This window comes from Mus pahari, chromosome 9, assembly GCF_900095145.1.
Source record: "Mus pahari chromosome 9, PAHARI_EIJ_v1.1, whole genome shotgun sequence".
Taxonomy (NCBI): domain Eukaryota; kingdom Metazoa; phylum Chordata; class Mammalia; order Rodentia; family Muridae; genus Mus; species Mus pahari.
Genome location: NC_034598.1, coordinates 38,577,878 through 38,596,167, shown reverse-complemented (window position 1 = coordinate 38,596,167; position 18,290 = coordinate 38,577,878). Strand labels below are relative to the sequence as shown.

At 37.9% G+C, this 18,290-nt stretch overlaps 1 protein-coding gene across 1 annotated transcript in view; it reads right to left on the bottom strand.

The window, feature by feature from the left end:
* Nucleotides 1-18,290, bottom strand: part of Pcdh15 (protocadherin related 15) — a 1,443,732-nt gene that overhangs the window by 793,647 nt on the left and 631,795 nt on the right. The window lies entirely within an intron of this gene.

Below are 18,290 nucleotides of genomic sequence, written 5' to 3'. Positions count from 1 at the left end.
TCCTGCCCGCATATCTGGAAATAGAACACTCAACCTCTCCAACACATGTCTGTCTGTCTGCACACCACCATGCCCCCTGCTATGACAATAATGGACTAAACCTCTGAAACTATAAGCAATCCTCAATTAAATGCTCTTTTTCAGAAGAGTTTTCATGGTCATGGTGTCTCTTCACAGCAAAAGAACAATGACTATGATTTTTTTGTATTCCTTTTCTTTTGTATTTCATTTTCTGAAACATCACTGGAAGTCCTTCCTATTAATTTTAAATACTTGTCAAACCCTCCCAACTGCGACAGAAGCTTAGTTATAAGTCCTCTTGTAAGATTCATTGAATCTTCACAATTCAGAATTGATCTAAATAAATACAGGAGAAATGATAACATATTATGAGAATATTGATGATATAGCATTTCATACAATCCCAAAAAACATACATTTTTTAGATGTCTATATTCTTTTCAAATAGTAGCTCAAGAAAAAAAATTTAAAAAAATTATCATATTATATAAAATGAACATTTAGGCTAACTTGTGAAGACATATGGTCCCTGGTGCTCATTTCATTCTAGGCTGACATGAATGGCTTCGTGACATTGAATTTCACACACAAACACACACACACACACACACACACACACACACACACACACACACATAAAAAAAAACAAAAAACAAAACAACAACAACAAAAAACCAAAAACAATACAAAAACAGGATAGAAAAGGGATACTGTCCTGGATAAGGTGCTTATTTAACATGCAAAAGGCCATAGGGACAGTCTCTATCACTATTGTAATGAATGAATGAATGAATGAATGAATGAAGAAATGAATGAATGAATATTAAATGTAGGAGATGGACGGATACTAGATAGAGATAGATAATAAATGGATGGCAGAGATAGCAGATGATATATTATCAATAGATTATGATATATAAATAGATGCAGATATATCACTAGATCTGTTCAGGTATGAACCTCTCCTTCATTGTTCCAACAATTAACATCCTTTGAGGAATCCTTATCTCCCACTTATTAAGTTAGTTATTTAAGATAGTTAAATGTGAATTCTCTCCAAACCCATCTCACTGTTGCTCACAGATCCATCAGGTTTTCATCCTTTGTTCCTTCTTTTCCAAGCTTCCCTTGACTCTCTTACTGAAGTCTGTTCTCCTGAAATGTCACAAACTACATCTCCTACTTTCCCCCTTGGCCTCTGACTGTTCCTTCTTACCAAATTAGGAAAAAAAAAACTTTTTTCCTTTTTATCAAACTGTGTTTATTTGACATGAAACTTCAAATCATTTTGTGATACTCTACACATCCCCTCTCTCTGGTGTCTGGTGGACCAGTGTTTTCCATGAGAGAAAATCAAAGCTAGTTCCATTTGCCTGCGAATTTCATGAAGTCATTGTTTTTAATAGCTGAGTAGTACTCCATTGTATAAATGCACCACATTTTCTGTATCCATTCTTCTGTTGAAAGACATCTTGGTTGTTTCCAGCTTCTGGCTACTATAAATAAAGCTGCTATAAACATAGTGGAACATGTGTCTTTGGTATATGTTGGAGCACCTGTTAGGTATATGCCCAGAAGTGGTATAGCTGGGTCTTCAGGTAGAACTATTTCCAATTTTCTCAGGAACTTCCAGGGGTAACCGGGAAGAGGGATACCATATGAGATGTAAATGAATGGAAGGAATAATAAAAGGAAGGAATAATAAAATTAAAAAATCAAATTTACACTAGTTGGTTCAATTGCCTCCGCTAAGAATTCTATTAGTTTCTCTATTTTTTTTTTTTCTGGATAGTTTGGAAGCTACTCTGGATTCCCAACACTCTTCTACCTCACTGTCAACACACCAAGGGTTCCAATCAAAGCTCCTAATCTTATTGCAATTCCATTCCTATTCTCCTCCTGTCTCCACTGTATATCCCAATCATCACTTTTCAGGACTAGAGAATCAAGCCTTAGCATCCATCTCTGCCTCTCATTCTACATGCTACAATCAGAGTGACATCTGCACGGCATCTTGATTGAGTTACACCCCTATTTAAAAATCTGTGGATGTTTTCTAAAATCTTCCAAAATACTCAGTTCTTCACATGAGCTTTGGTAATCATGTTTGCCTGGCTTAACTCTATTTTTTTATTCTTCCAATTTAATCAAATCTTCTTCTCTAGGAAAAGATAGACATTAATCAGCGGTATGTTTAAGAAACAGAGCATGCCATGGTAACCACAGACTTCAGGCCTGCTCATGTGCTAATATTTCTATTGCAGAGATATTTATCCTCAGAGCCCCACCTTGCACAGGTATACTAAGCCTTGTAGCCTAGTGTGCGTGTATACTCTAAACCCTGCTACTCACAGCTAATCTTATACATGCCACCAGGCTGCTTTGTTCATACCAAATTCTGCACATGCACACTAAGCCTTACTACCCACAACCAGTGCTGCACAGAGACCACAAACAACTTCTACTCATATCCAGATGTGTGCATACTATGACCCTGCACACATATCCTAGGCTGAATACTTACATGTTTTTGAACTTTCACATTTCACAAGCTCTTGAAAAATTAAAGTTGCCTGCAATAATTTTCTTGTCGTAATGCCCTCTGTCCCTTATTCCTATATTTGGTATATTCAGTGGTGAGTTTCTCTGTAGGTCCATAAATGAAAAACTGGTAAGGAGTGAGTCTGCACATAGACTTGTACAGTGAGTAGCAGGAATCTCAAAGCTGATATAGACCTGTTTATCCTGTTGCAAATTATAAACATACATCAAGTTACAGGTGGGCTACACATGTGTGTCTAACTTGCACTCTTCATACAGTAGATATGGTGTGTGACAGTTTGCTTATTCTTAGAATAATTATCTAATATCTATAATTTGTATTTGAAAGAGTATGGGTCTGTCTTCCTAGAAGTTCATTATTATTATTATTATTATTATTATTATTATTATTATTATTATCATTATTATTTCTTTTTTTCCAATATTTATTAGTTATTTGCTTCATTTACATTTTAAATGCTATCCCCAAAGTTCCCTATACCCTCCCCCAACCCCGCTCCCCTACCCACCCACTCCCCCTTCTTGGTCCTGGTGTTCCCCTGTACTGGGTCATATAAAGCTTGCAAGACCAAGGGGCCTCTCTTCCCAATGATGGCTGACTAGACCATCTTCTGCAACATATGCAGCTAGAGACAAGAGCTCTGGGGATGCTGGTTAGTTCATATTGTTGTTTCACCTATAGGGTTGCAGACCCCTTCAGCTCCTTGGGTAATTTCTCTAGCTCCTCCATTGGGGGCCCTGTATTCCATCCAATAGCTGACTGTGAGCATCCACTTTTGTGTTTGCTAGGCACTAGCCTAGCCTCACAAGAGACAGCTATATCAGGGTCCTTTCAGCAAAATCTTGCTGGTGCATGCATTAGTATCTGCATTTGGTGGTTGATTATGGGATGGACCCCTGGGTGGGGCAGTTTTCAGATGGTCTATCCTTTCATCTCAGCTCCAAACTTTGTCTCTGTAATCCCTTCCATGGGAGTTTTGTTCCCAATTCTAAGAAGGGGCAAAGTCTCCACATTTTGGTCTTCCTTCTTTTTGAGTTTCATGTGTTTTACAAATTGTATCTTGGGTATTCTAGGTTTCAGGGCTAATAACCACTTATAAGTGAGTACATATTATGTGAGTTCTTTTGTGATTGGGTTACCTCACTCAGGATGATAACCTCCAGATCCACCCATTTGCCAAGGAATTTCATAAATTCATTGTTTTTAATAGCTGGGTAGTATTCCATTATGTAAATGTACCACATTTTCTGTATCCATTCCTCTGTTGAGGGACATTTGGGTTCTTTCCAGCTTCTGGCTATTATAAATAAGGCTGCTATGAACATAGTGGAGCATGTATTCTTATTACCAGTTGGTACATCTTCTGGATATATGCCCAGGAGAGGTATTACTGGATCCTCCGGTAGTACTATGTCCAATTTTCTGAGGAACGGCCAGACTGATTTCCAGAGTGGTTTTACAAGCTTGCAATCCCACCAACAATGGAGGAGTGTTCTTCTTTCTCCACATCCTTGCCAGCATCTGCTGTCACCTGAATTTTTGCTCTTAGCCATTCTGACTGGTGTGAGGTCGAATCTCAAGGTTGTTTCCCTGGTGATTAAGGATGTTGAACATTTTTTGAGGTGTTTCTCAGCCATTCGCTATTCCTCAGTTGAGAATTCTTTGTTTAGTTCTGTGCCCCATTTTTTAATGAGGTTATTTGGTTTTCTGGAGTTCATCTTCTTGAGTTCTTTATATATAATGGATATTAGTCCCCTATCTGATTTAGGATTGTTAAAGATCCTTTCCCAATCTGTTGGTGGCCTTTTTGTCTTTTTGTCAGTGTCTTTTGCCTTACAGAAGCTTTGCAATCTTATGAGGTCCCATTTGTCAATTCTCGATCTTACTGCACAAGCCTTTACATTTCTATTCAGGAATTTTCCCCCTGTGCCCATATCTTCGAGGTTTTTTTTTCCCCACTTTCTCCTCTATAAGTTTCAGTGTCTCTGGTTTTATGTGGAGTTCCTTGATCCACTTAGACTTGACCTTAGTACAAGGAGATAAGAATGGATCAATTCTCATTCTTCTACATGATAACAGCCATAATGCCAGCACCATTTGCATTTGAAAGAGTATGGGTCTGTCTTCCTAGAAGTTTATTATTATTATTATTATTATTATTATTATTGTTGTTGTTGTTGTTGTTATTATTATTATTATTATTATTATTTCTTTTTTTGTAATACTGAGCTTCTAATAGAGCCTCTTAATGTAGCACTAAGGACCACTTCTGACCCTGTCACCAGTGTCTTCAGCTGATAAACTCTTTAGGTAGCTCCTTTCTGTTCTACATATCAGTTATAGCACATTCATATAGTTCTCCATTATTCCATGGGGAGATATTCTCTCTTGACTTCCCCTGAATCCCAAACAATAGACTTCCACCCTCCAATTTCCTTGAATTTTCTACATCTCAAAAGAGTTAACTTTTCAATTAGTAAATCTAAGTGAAATGCCAGTCCTGAATACCAATAGCTTGATTACTGCTTTTGCCCTATCATATATGACCACATGATAAATATTTTGTATTGTATCTAACTTAAGTACAGGTCAGAGTCTGTGTTTTCCTCAATGTTACCTAAGAACATGGGTGATTTATAGGAAATCATTAATGTATGTACATTTATGGAACTATGAGTACATACATGAGCTAAGTATGCTTTCCCACAGAGTCCATGAATGTGTATGTCCTTGTCACACATGCACTAACTAAAATCTAATAGATACTAGGACTTCAACAAAATGCTGAGTGAGGAGAAATGCAGTAACGATTAAGTCAGAAGAATTTGAAGGCAGCTCATAAACTGTTTAGGAAACAACTATTTAATAATAGTGAAGTCTAACATAAATGACCCAGTCAAAACCCCAGCCATTCTTTTGGTCATGATATTCTTGGAAAGAGAAATGACAAAAATAAATATCTATGTTTTAAATTTCCTATTCTTTGTGGATATATAAAAAAATGTATTTTCAGAACAAACTTTGAATGATAAACAAAAGCCAAAGGAATTAAAAATAAGTTATGTTAGTGTTGAATTTTAAACACAGCTCTACAGAATATTCCATTTGCTGTAGGCTCAGTACTGTGAAAGAGAATTGAATTGGAATTACACAATTGTAGTCCATAGTTGTTTCTTGTCTAAGTGAATATGAGCCTTTAGAGATGACAACCTTCTGTGACCTCACACAACAAACTAATGTAAAAATGAAACCATGAACTACCTGAGAGCCAGTTTAGCTGTACATTGCTATGGAAACCTCTTACCAGTTAATGCATGAATTGCAGTACACCCTCCCTACAGGACACTCATATATCTCCGGAGGTGTGTTTTTTGCATAACTAAAATTAAGTTACTATTGATGCCAATATTGGAACTGGTATCAAGAACAGCTATGCTCTACTTCTTAAAATGCAATGTGATTCACTCAGATATCCTATTACTGCCATGCAATATATTAAAAGAAATGTCCTAGAAAGAATCAACCTGAGAGTCTTCTGGGAACCTATGAATGACTCATTCCTTTGGAAATAATATTAGAAGCCACAATATCTCTCTTCTGTCTACTTTGCCACAAATCATTTAGAGTTCATCTCATTTTATATACAAGTATATTGAGGTTTAACGATGCTATCTTATATTTCTAGGTTCCCACTGTTACGAAAAGGCAGAGAAAGAGAATCCACCTATTCATATCTAAAAATCTACTTTCTGAATCACCTCTATAAATTGCACCTGTGTAGAGAAAAATACCAATGAGTCTATCTTCAACAAAAAGGGGGAAATAAACTGGTGACCTGTCCATCGTTGCCTTGCTGTGTCCCAGATCTTTACCCCTGTGGTGATCCTACTGATAAAGTCTTAAGCGAAATAGTTCTATGAGACAAATGAAGGAAAGTTCAGTGAAAACACTGGCGTGATACCATCTTATAGTGAACAGTCTCTGGTCAGATAGGGAAAATATGAGGGCCCTTTACTCCACCAATGCAGTGTTCTGCCCAAGCCCCACGTTTATTCATGCTAATGCTACAATAACCAAGAGTAAATGGAAGCTATAAGGCAACAACTACCATGGTACCTAGCTCTGCAGTGTCCTGTCCATCATTCCTACTATAATCTCCAACAACATTCACATGTCTTGAAAAATGTGTATTTCACCCTGTCCCAGATTATTATATACCCATACACTCCATGGGACACTGAATTGGGTTAGGGGAGTGCCTTAGTTAGGGTTTTACTGCTGTGAACAGACACCATGACCAAGGCAAGTTTTATAAAGGACAACACTTAACTGGGGCTGGCTTACAGGTTTAGACGTTCAGTCAATTATCATCAAGGTGGGAACATGGCAGCATCCAGACAGGCATGGCACAGGAGGAGCTGAGAGTTCTACATCTTCATCTGAAGGGTGTTAGCAGAATACTGGCTTCCAGGCAGCAGGAATGAGGGTCTTAAAGGCCACACCCACTCCAACAAGGCCATGCCCAGTCCACCAAAGTGATGCCCAGTCTAACAAGGCCACATCTTCTAATAGTGCTGCTCTCTGGGCCAAACATATACAAATCATAACAGGGAGGGATAATATTTCCTTCTTTTCTGTACTCAAATACAGTCTGCAATGATTACTCCAAGACTTGGTTCAGTCAGTCTACGGCTCTCATTCTGGTGTCCCATTTCCCTCTTTGCTTCTCCAATTGCCTGTCTATCTGGGATGTAGATTATTTCTGTTAAGAGTTGGGTGGTTTGAATGAAAATATACCCCTCCACTCATGTATTTGAACAACTTGGTCTCTGTTTGGTGTACAATTGCATGGTATAGCCTCATTGAAACAAGTATATCACCAGAGGTATGCTATAAAAGTTAAACAATCTGTTCCATGTCCACCTTGCTCTCTTTAATCATGCTCGAACTCCCTCTTTTGGCCTGCATGGGTATCTGCACATATGTGTTTTTACACACAAATAGACACACAAACACACACATACACTAAAAACACCCATCTTTAACAAGCCGACATGGACTGCTCAGCTGTCTGACCACTGTCACAGGTGAGGCTCAAGTTAGGCTGTAACATTGATTCTATATTCTCTCATATTTCATGAACATAAAGTCACAGCTGAATGGGACTGTGTTGTCAAAACACTCCCCCATATTTTAACTCCATACTGACAATAACACAGTCAGACATAGAAACCTTGCTGAGAATGTCCCAAGTCCCTTGGCCCTAGAAACTATAAGAGTTAATAATATGTATACAGTTTCCTTAAGAATTCTATTCGGGGGATTATTTATTTATTTGCTTATTTTGCAGATTCAGAATAACTGGTACTCTGTTCCTTCTCAACACATAAATATCTTTGGAGCAGTAACTAGGGACACTGACAAGAACCTGCAGGAGCTAAATAAGTACTTGCTGATGTCTCGATCAGATAAATCCCATTTCATACCTGCAGGGTCTTAATATTGCATTTTAAAAATTCATGATGACTACTATAATAAAGAAATGCCATGTCTACAAATATTCTGTGAAAGAAAATATTCAATTAGTGTTTCTTTTCTCCATTCCTCATACTTTGGGTCTTTAACTTACAGTGCTTGTCAAGTGTGTCTAATTAGGTTTAACTTAACAAATGGAAATAACACTTTTATTCTTACAAATGGCTCTCATTTCGTATCATTTGATGGAAAAACTAAATTTATTTTTCTCTTGTTTTAAAATTAGATGTTACTATTAAGTCTCAAATAAAAATATATAACTGATTTAAATAAGCCACTTAAATATGTGTCCACTCCCCAAATTTCTGTACAGTTAAAACGGCCATACTGAAGCCATGCAATATTTAAGTTTTAACACTTTCATTATTAGTAACATTTAATTTACTTATCCAACATGAGAAAGGAAAATAGAAAACTAAGACAGAGTTGAAACTAGAAAAAAAAATGGCTTATATCATTTTTCATGGCCCAGGTATCTTTTTGCCTACATTTGTTCCTTCCTTATCACTAAATATTACACTGTCTTGGTTTTTTTGTTTGGTGTTACACTCTACCCTCACTTACAGATCTGTTTTAATATGACAAATAGTATACATTATAGTTTAGGATCCACATGAGGTCTGACTTTCCTTTCTTAGTCTGGACAGCCTCACTTAATAATATACTTTCAAAGTTCATCTACTTTCTTCCCCTTTCAGCTGAGTAATATTCCATTTTATGTGGTATATATTTATATGAAGATTTAAAAGACATTTACCAGTTCTATCAATATTTCCCTGTAAGTTTATTCTTGGTAGAGAACCATATTTATAAGGAAAACATAGGAAGGGTACTGGGATATAATCTCACAGCTGGAAACCCCCACACTTACTGCATACCACATGTGTCTTTGGAAAATTCACATTCAATGCAGTTCACTTGCAAGCAAACTTGCCCAGGTCTCCGGTCCATATCTTCCCAGAGAAGAACACGATGCCAGTTTCTCTGGTTATTATTTTTCCTTCTCCTCTTACTTTGCCTTTGTTGGGCAAACACACTTTCCAGCTTCACAATAAAGTGAGAAGATACACATTCGTGGGCAATCTGATCTGTTGCTGGATGAAATCCCGGAGATGGATGGGGGGGGGGGGAATTTAGGATGCAGTCAGGGACCACATCTATATCTAAATGTGTCTCATGTATGTGAAGAGTTCTGTAATGCCCAGAAATGGTCCACAGACAGGAGGAAAAGGAGTCATGAGAAACCTCAATCAACAAACATGCATCAGCAGAGGGAGACAAGCTGAGCTTCCCAGATACACAAACACAGGGCATTCACACTGGGGTCCTTGCAGTAATACTGCATCCCAAGGGCAAATCTCATCCATAAAACACCTCCACATTTCTCTCACTGGCTGACTCCTGTTCAGTTAGATAATCACACTCAGGGTTTGAGGAGCAAAGATCTCCTACCTGTGCTATCAATCCTTCTTGAAATTGTTAAGGCAAATGGAAGAAGCATATTGATTAGAATTAGCCCTGTCTGGGTGAACCCTTTTAAAATACATTCAAGGCAAAAAAAAAAAAAATAAGTTTAGGCGTTCTTCCCTACTGACAGTATTACAACTATATTTTTATTATATAAGATTAAAATAAACTTAAATATTTAAGTGTTGCTTGCATGATTTCTTCCGTCTTGTAAATATGTGATTTAGGAAACAGAAGACTACTAAAGTTGAAATTGATAAAAGATTGGCAGTTTACTGTGGTTAAGGAGAGTGGAAAAATCCATTCTAGTGACTGGAGATATCTTACATTAATTCACTTACTTCTCTACCTGTCTACACCATTGTGGCACTGTTTTATGACATATGTGATAAAACCCAGAAATACCCTCCCTTATTGGAGGTCCAATGTAGAATGGATCAGCCCTATAACCATGTGCACACAAACAACAGAAACAAACTCTGCAGATTGCATTTATAGAGGTTTGTGAATACACACACACACACACACACACACACACTCACATACACAGACACACATACAAGCGCACACATGTACCTCAAACAAAACAAAAAAGAGGTTGTCAACTTGGTAAGGGGCCTATATGAGAGGGTCCCAGGCTGGGTAGGTAAAATGGGCTATAAGGAGAAAGAGGCATGGGGTGAGGTAGTATAACCCTGTATGAATTTAAAAATATATTACAAATAAAAGAAAATGAATTTATAATAAATTATAGCCAAAACAATCATTATGATCCTCGAAATGGTTTGAAAGATTGAGATAGTGAATTCTCTGAAAGGTGTGGGAAATTTAGTATAATAGAATGATTCATAGTAGTGGTTCTCAATCTATGGGTCACGACCCCTTTGGAGTGAACAACCTTCTCATAATGATTACCTCAGACCACCAGAAAACACAGATATTGACATTATAATTCATGACAGCAAAATTATAGTTATGATGTAGCAAAAAAAAAATAATTTTAAGGTTGTGGTCACCACAGCATGAAGAACTGTATTAAGGGTCACAACACCAGGAAGTTGAAGAACCACTGTTTTAGAGCAGGAGATGACAACTTCTGGAAAAAAATGCAAATAAATAAAATAAATACTAGTATACTATAAGGCAAAAAAAAAAATCAGATACTCTCATAAGAGTTATTAGAGAAATTCCTTGTTCCTATTTTCATACAGGAATCAAATTATAAGCTGAAATTAATTTAATACTTTTGATAGCTAAGAGGCATTTATTACTATTATTGATGTTTGAGGTTTTAGAGCTGATGGGATATGAAAGGAAAGTCATTTGTAAGAATGAAAAAGTTATTTCCACTTTTTAAGTTTAAGGTAATTTTGACTATGAGCAATTCCTTATTTCGAGAATAAGCTGAATTATAAACCAAACCAAACCAAACCAAGCCAAACACACAAAAGTGAAGGAACAAATGAAGAGAGAGTCCAAGGCTGAGGCAGAGCACCATCTGAAATTACAGGATATCCTGGGCTACCTAGTAAGTTCCAGGTCAGTCTGGGCTACAGTGTGTTATCATCTTGCTGTCAACGGTCAAAAAGTAAACAAACAGCATTTTATAATCACCCGAAGAACTTTTCAAAGTATTTTGTAATCTTTACCAATCTTTCTTAGTCATTTTAAATGAAATAACTTTTATAGGAATGTAACAATTTAAATATGGATATATCTGACAAGAACGTTCCTTTTAAAGATGTCCACATCAATTCTTGCTGTCGTTTGCATTTATTTATTCTCTTTTCCTTTTTATTTTTTATTTTTCTTTTTGGCATGGTTAAGAACTCAATATTATTTGAATTACTGGCTTTAATCCTCCGCGCTGCTGTGGTCCCTCCTGAGGGATGAGGGAGGTCTACACATCCAGAGTTAGGATTATCTTGCTTTAGTCACAACTGAGAGAGCCCAAAATAATCCGCTAGCCAAGATAAAAGACTAGAGAGGGACTAGGGGGCAGACAGATAGGGACAGCGGTCTCTGGGTAGATAAATACACATTTCATTTAACCCTTTCCGATGGCAAACTTCTTCCTTCCTTTCTTCCTTCCTACCTTCCTTCCTTCCTTTCCCCCTCCCCTCCCTCACTCTCCCCCTCCTCCCTTCCCTCCCCCCTCCCCCCTCTCTCTAATGGCTCCTGGGAGAGCAGATGTGTGTGGTTCTTGTGTAGGGAACCAATCAGCTTCCCTTTCTTTGTCATGATGGTCCAATCCTCTACAGCAGCCTGAACCATTCAGTCCCCCAGGGAGAAGAGGAAGGAACTTCATAGGCAAACATACACTATATTTAGCTTTGCCAGACAATCAGACACTAGCTTTGGGTTCTCATCCACTTTGCGGAGTCTGAGTTTGTTTATTTGTGTGTCTTGCTTTGTGTGGTGCGTGCGTGCGTGCTTCTGCTTTCAGTAAAACTTGAATGTGAGTGCTAAGAACTTGCTTTTCCAGTCTTCAAATCAGTGGAGAAAAAGAATCCTTTCCCATAATCCATTTCTGTCTAGGCAACCTCACTCTGATGGCATCAAAGATAAACTGTGAGATTAACATAAGGGCCAGGGTGCAGTCAAATGGTTGAGTTCTCACATAACAAGCACAGGGCTCTAGGTTTGATCTCTAAAACCAAGAAAAGGAAAATTGTGTATAGGGTTTTAATGCACTTTTTAAAAATGGCAGGAGATGTGCAAACTGCACAGAGGCACTTATATGTACTTTGGAGTCTGGACCTCTTCTTGGGACTGCGTGGTCCTGAACGGCTCTTGAACTTCAACCCGCGCAGGTTCCGATTAAATTTCCATCTATAAGAGTATTTATTTCATAGCTGAGAGAACAGACTCATAGCCGTTTAGTGACTGTAAATGCTGATGATAGCAGGGTCGTGCCAGGACTGTTCTGTATTCTCCTGTGATCACAGCACACCAGAGCAGCAGCTTCCTCCCGTGCCCCGGCACTTTTTATGTTAAATTAATCTAAGCCTAGAGAGGCCTAGGCAATCACTTGCAGGAAGCTTTTCCCTCCACATAGTCTTCTCTGATCGTGAACCATGTCTGACTCCTCTACTTTGCTCCCTCGAAGCAATTTATCATGCCACTGAAAAACAAGTCTAGGAACCACAAGTGTGGCATGAAGTTATATACACGTCGACCTCACGTTACACAGTGGAACCTTACTCCAGCAATACATTTCCGACTGTAGAAGACTAACATGGTCTTATGGCCCACCAAGCAAGCATGCTGGGAATTAAACTTGGCTCCCACGGAAGAGAAGTGCACGTTCTTAAACCACTGAGACATCTCTCCAGCCCCCAATTTCTTTCGTTTTTTATTTAGATGTGTGCCTGTGTCTCTCTGTGTTTGTATGTCTGTGCCTGCATCAGTGTGTGCCACAGGCATGCGGGATCAGAGGGGATCCCCCTCCGATTAAAAAAAAGAAAAAAAGGAGTAATTATACTCTAAAAGTTTGCTGTTCGTACAAAGCAAGGCAAGGTATATGATTTAGATTTTTGAAAAAGCTTTTAAGGGTCTATAGAGTTTTCTTTTCTGTGAACCCCTAAGGTTTTAACAGAGAAGTTTACTTCCAGTGTTTATAAATTTACCACGTGTCTAGCATACGATCAAACTCAACCACGTCCTGCTATCAAAGCACACTGCCACCAGCTCCTTATTACCCCCAAGTTTCTAAGGAAAGTCTTATATCTTCTGCCTGAATTTCCAGTGGAAATTTCCAGAGGGTTCTATTCATCAACCCAGGACATTTTGTTTTCTTTCTTCTGCTTTCCTGGTTTCTATATGAATTCCCATTTATTTATGGATTACAATGTACTGTGTACAGACTTTAGATGTGAATGCATGTAGCCAAATCCACCTCCATGGAGATTGTTAAACTGTAATTATACAGCAAACAAGAAGCTAACCTGGGGCTGGAGAGCTAGCTCAGTAGTGCTGAGCCACGCAACTCTTGCACGAAAGCGGGATTTGTCAACCAGAACTCAGGTCAAGTAAAAATTAATGATCTATAAGTGCAGCTCCCAGGCATTGGATCCCGTCTGAAACCCACATGTCTGTGTCACACACTGATGCAGGCACAGATATACAAACACAGAGAGACACAGGCACACATCTAAATAAAAATGAAATGAATTGGGGGCTGGAGAGATGTCTCAGTGGTTTAAGAACATGAACTTCTCTTCCATAGAAGCCAAGTTTAATTCCCAGCACCCACGTTTGGTGGGCCATAACTATCTAGTTAAGAAGTTCTGATTCTCTCTTTTGGCCTCTGGAGACAACTATATTCATGTGTGCACACACTCCTACTCCCACATATATACACTTAAAAATGAAACTAAAGGTTTTTTTTTTAAAGAAATGGAACTGAAAAAAAAATATAAGTATATATAACAACATATATACTTATATATATATTGTTTTGCTTTTGTTTTTCAAGACAGGGATTTTTTGTGCAGTCCTGGCTGTCCTGGAACTCACTCTATAGACCAGGCTGTCCTCTAACTCAGAAATCCACCTGCCTCTGCCTCCCAAGTGCTGGGATTATAGACGTGTGCCACCACTGCCTGGCCTCTGAAAATATTTATATGACACAAATATATATAGCCTTTCATATTGCTATTATGTTTAATTAATAAATGATTATAATTATTTGTGAGGTAAAATGTGTCTTATAATTCTATAATTACATTATAGAAAGGTACAGTCAAATTAATTAATACATTTAGCACCTGTCCAACATTTTTGTATAATCATGATGAGGATATTATAATATCTATATCTTTTAACAAGTTTGAAAGATACTTTGTCTACCTTTTAGATTTAAACAGTGTTACTATGAACCTTTTCTTTAAACATTAAACAAAACCCCAAATCAAGATCCGCACCAACATTCACGCTCACTCTGTTTATGTTTACTGTGCAATGCGTTCCATACACAACCACAGACCCTCTAACTCTGACTGTTCTTGTCACCTCTGATCTAGATTGACTTGTGAGATACAAAGGTTCATCAGCACATCCCTTGAAGACTTCTCGGTAAGTCTTCACAGCATGCAAAGATAGGCTTTGATGCTATGACTGAGCGCTCACCAGAGAACACTGCCTGATGCATTCAGATAGAGTTGGGAATTCTTTCTAAAGTCTTCAAATTATTGACATCCTTACCCATGGATCTTAGAAAGGAGTTTCTTTCCTTATTAGAGATCTGATATCTGTTTGATAAATGAACATGGGAATTAATTGACAGATCTAATACCTGGGAGCTTTTAATCAAACTTTGCTTGGTGAAAATTATTCTGGTCAATGTGATAGTGTGATGGAAGTATATAGTCAGATACATTAAAGCTAACTGTATTCAACAGACACTTTGAGTAGTAAATATATTAGCATAACATAAAATGGTTATGTAACAAAATTTGGAATAAGATTAAGGCAATCACCCCCAAAAACTCTGTGGAGCTGAAATCCTAATGCAGCTTCGTTGGTACATATATAACATAAGGCAAATATAACTTGGCCTTCAAATTGCTATTTGAGGTAAAAATTTCATGTAAATAATGAGTCAGGGTTTTCAGATACACCATAGAGAAAGCTAAAATTTTATTAATGCCAGGATGTATCTTTTAAAAATGTTCTCACTATACATGAGTATAAGGCATTAAATATTCTCATTTGCTTGCTCATAAAAGCTGAAATGAGCTACACCAAGGAACACAAATAAAATAGACCGCTATTATCTCATTAAGGTCTCGGTGTATTTGTGTCAGGAACAGGGATACAACCCAAAGCTTTAAACACAGCATTCCACTCTTTGTAACCACAAGAAATCACTAGGGATTATAACTTGTAAGGAGAGATATTGTATTTTTCTGTCAAACACACCCTAAGAGCCCCATACCCTCTGTGTGTGTGTGTGGGGGTGTATGTTTGTGTGTGTGTATGTGTGGTGTGTATATGTTTGTGTGTGTGTGTGTGTGTGTGTGTGTGTGTGTGTGTGTGTGTGTGTGTGCAAGCACCTATGTGTCTATGTATGTAATAGGAGAGCCCGGGTCCAGGAGTAAGTAGATGGGGATGGGAGCCCGTGACTGGACTAACAGATGACCAGAGAACCAGTTCACCTTTAATGACAGAAGTTTCTCTGGCAAGGGAGTGGTGTCATCACCAGCCATGCCATTAACAGGCTCCAGGGTTTCTCTAAAAGAATTGCTACTCAGTGCAAAAGTGGCATGCTCTCTCCCCAGTCCTCTGCCCTGCATACAAATGTTTGTAATGTTTTTTTTTTTTCAAGTGTTTGCTCAAGAAACACTGGAGTGAACACTTCATTTTTCATCAGCTGTCACACAGACAACAGATGGTAACATCCCATGCTTCTCAACTGGGCAGCATTTGAGACAGTAACTAGAAGATGGCCCCTTGAAAAAGCACTTCATTAACTGCTGAGTCTTGGTCTTAAAAGTGGCTGCATTCTGCTGAACTTGAAATAGTGTACTTTTTAAAAGTTTTAATTATTTTCCCTCAAGTCTACAAGATAGACTCGCCTGTCTAGTGAGAGCACAGGCAATTTGCAGTACGTAGTCCTTTAAATCAACTACATTCCCTTCCTTGTCCCTCCACTGGGAACGGAGTCCTTATTTCCAACACAGAAGACCTGGCAGAAAACAATGGTGTCTTATTAAAGTGCCTGCTGGGTTTATTGAAACTTTAAAAATTATTGTACAGCTAATCGCCATTTTCATTTAGCTGGCAAAGACAACAGATATTTATCACAGTGACTGTCTTCAAGTTCCTTAAACAAGTTGCTCAAACTCTGTTGGAACAAATTTTCAATATGGCTTGGATGAGTTTTGGAGTGATTATGTGTAATGAAGGCGATGGAGGATATTTTCATGTTACCAAGTTAATCATCTGTCAAAAAAGTTACTTTTACAGATCCTGTACATCTAGGTACTGGTTGATAGCCATGGAGAAGTGCTTCAAGAACCTTCCATTCAACAATGAGTCTCCGCCTTACAAAGACTGAAAACTATCTGTGTTTATATGGCATTTGCATATAACCTACGTATCTCCCTCTACATGCTAATCATCGCTAAAGAAAATGCAAACATGATATTTAAATAGTTGTTTTAATACGGTGTTTGTGGAATAATTGAAAAAATCTATACACCTAAACACATCCATTTTTAATTATTTTTCATTTGTGATTAGTGGTATCTGTAAGGAAGAGGTTCTAGAAAAAGAAGTAATTACATACATACCTGCATGCATGTGTATATATATGTAAATATGTATATATATATATATATATATATATATGCAATCTTACAAATAAAGATTTAATCTATATTATATACACATATTTATGGAGACTGGACAGCATATTGGGAAAACATTTCATTGCTCTTGGATACATCATATTGTGCCTTTTCTGATTAGGTACCATTAAGTCTGAGACCTTGTGTGAAATATCCTTTAGTCTTCATGGAAGCAGTTATTTTAGATAAGGATTTAGGATGCTTTCATCATGATATAAGTATTTCAAGCTCTTGGCTTACCCCCATAATGCCTGTTCATGGCATGTACATAGACCTGAAGTGCTTTGTTAACAGTCTACAGTAAGGAAACAGACAAAAGAGGGAAGAAAATACACAAAGCATTGAAAAGAAGCAAGGTTAACCCCAATGATTATCCTGAGTATTGGTAATCATATAATAGTAAAGACCTAGCCAACAGTGAGTTAGACAAAGATAAAAGAGGGCAATGGTGGAGACCTGAGTTAAGAAGCTGCAAGGTGGCCTTGGCTCTCCAGCTCATGTTTGTATACAGACCCTGCAGGTGAAGATAAAAGGCTTGAACTTGCTCTGTGTATGTGCGCTGTGAGGGCAGTGCCTGGGGATCTGGATTGGTGGACCTGGCTGCTACCTTTAAGCTCAGCTTCTCTTTGGGATTCAGCCAATGACTTCTGTAGCTTTTATTACAGTTGACCTTCACCCTGTGCCACAGTCTTAGACTTCTATTTACAATGACACGTACCAGTTGAGAAAAACTGGTCTTACAATTTAGAAGCTAACTGTCCTCTAAAACTAGCTTACCCAACTAAGTTATGTCAGATACCTGAGGAAGTGTAAAACGTTCATGCAGAAATCCAATCCAATCACTGAAACCAGGTGTGTTGTACTTCCTACTTCCAATAGAGCATCTCCATGAGTGTATTCATTCATGAGAATGTTTCTCATTACTTACATGTATCCATTATATGAATGTTAGTTTTAAACTTATATTTGAATATATATATATATATATATATATATATATATATATATATATATATATGATTTATTTATTTTATGTGAGTACACTGTAGCTGTCTTCCAAGAGGGCATCGGATCTCATAACAGATGGTTGTGAGCCACCATGTGGTTGCTGGGAACTGAACTCAGAACCTCTGGAAGAACCGTCAGTGCTCTTAACCACTGAGCCATCTCTCCAGCCCCTATTTTTATACATTTTAAAAATTATTTTATTAGATATTTTCTTCATTTACATTTCAAATGCTATCCCGAATGTCCCCTATACCCTCCCCTCACCATGCTCTCCTGCCCACACACTCCCCCTTCTTGGCCCTGGCATTCCCCTGTATGGGGCATATAAAGTTTGCAAGACCAAG